The sequence below is a fragment of the Mycetomoellerius zeteki genome, unplaced genomic scaffold, assembly GCF_001594055.1.
Source record: "Mycetomoellerius zeteki isolate Tzet28-1 unplaced genomic scaffold, Tzet1.0 scaffold1381, whole genome shotgun sequence".
In the NCBI taxonomy this organism is placed as follows: Eukaryota; Metazoa; Arthropoda; class Insecta; order Hymenoptera; family Formicidae; genus Mycetomoellerius; species Mycetomoellerius zeteki.
In genome coordinates this window covers 2,029-3,665 of record NW_017256321.1, presented here as the reverse complement: position 1 = coordinate 3,665, position 1,637 = coordinate 2,029, and the positions used below count along the sequence as shown (strand labels likewise).

The 1,637-nt window shown below is 33.4% G+C and overlaps 1 pseudogene; it reads left to right on the top strand.

Moving 5' to 3' along the window:
* Positions 1–1,277, top strand: part of LOC108731829 (putative nuclease HARBI1) — a 2,044-nt pseudogene extending 767 nt beyond the window's left edge.
* Positions 1,278–1,637: the final 360 nt, after the last annotated feature.

Genomic DNA, 1,637 nt, shown 5'->3' with positions numbered 1-1,637 from the left:
GGCCTGCATCCGAAGAAGATTTTGCTATCCATATGGTGGGATCATCGTGGTGTGCTGTTTTACGAGCTGCTTCCTCAGGGAAAAACGATCGATTCGAAGGTCTACTGCACGCAGCTAACGAAATTGAATCAAGCATTGCGACAGAAACGTCCAGAACTGGTCAATCGCAAAGGTGTCATATTCCACCATGACAACGCCAGACCCCACACCGCAATAATCACTCAGCAAAAATTAGTGCAACTTGGCTGGGATGTTTTGCCTCACCCACCGTATTCACCAGACCTTGCGCCATCCAACTACCACTTGTTCCGGTCCCTGCAAAACTCCCTCAACGGGAAATCATTCGCTGATCAGACAGCTGTGAAAACGTATCTCGACCGGTTTTTCGCCTCTAAGCCCCAGACCTTCTATGAGAGCGGAATAATGAATTGTTGGAAAGATGGCAAGTGGTCATCAACAAAAACGGAGAATATATCATTGATTAAAATTCATCCTTTGTATGAAAAAAACTTGTTTCATTTTAGCCTTTAAAAACCGAACGAATATATGGATCCACCCATATATGGAATACTGCGAAATATACATATACGTGCTAATTATTTTGAAAAATATGACGACTTGAATTGTTTTAGAAGATTTACGTTACGAAAACAATCCGTTATAAATATATTAGAACAAATTCAAGATCGCCTGTAGTATACACATTACAGGTAAAATTTTCTTATTAATCCAAAATTTTTTACACGTTTTTAATAACATTACATATTACAAAATGTTTTTAACATAAAGTTACACACGCACGCACGCACGCACGCACGCACGCACGCAATATGCTACAATTGTAATATATGTTAATTACAAATATTATTAACAATTACATTATAATTATTTATGTGAGAGAACACATTTTAAAAAAATTATTATTAAAAGAAGAAATAATTTTACTCTTCTAGAAATAATCTAATAACACCAATGCAACAATTGCTCATTGCTTTACATTTATACGCGACTAATGGATTTTTTATAACAATGGGTGAATATGGTGGAATGGATAAATCTACAGTTTCAAGAATAATGGTAAGATTGTCTGAAGTTATAGCTTCATTAGCAAACATTTACATACAATATAATTACTACAAACACAAGAAGACATTTTACGAACTCAGAGAAATTTTTTTAATATTGCTGCATTTCCAAAAGTAATTTCTGCCATTGATTGTACACATATAAGAATACAATCTCCAGGTACGTTATTGTGCTCTGTGTTTTTCATCAATGTATTTTCTTGTATTAAAACATGTATATATATGTATATACATATACAGGGTGAGTCATTTTAAGTGACAGATCCAAATATCTCCAAAAATACGCCAAATACAAAAAAATGGTTTAGACAAAAATTGTAGAGGACAATGGGGGACATCTAACTGTGCTAACAGTTTTTACCTTCAGGTCGATTTTCAAGGTTATTTGAAGGTCATGATCATTTTTTTAAATGGAATTATATGAATTTTTTTTACAATATGATTCCTCTAATTATTCTGCATATAAAAGTATTAAGGTAGCGATATCAAAAAACCAATAGTTTACGAGATATTTTATATTTCATTGTGGCACATATTGACATAAAATATTAA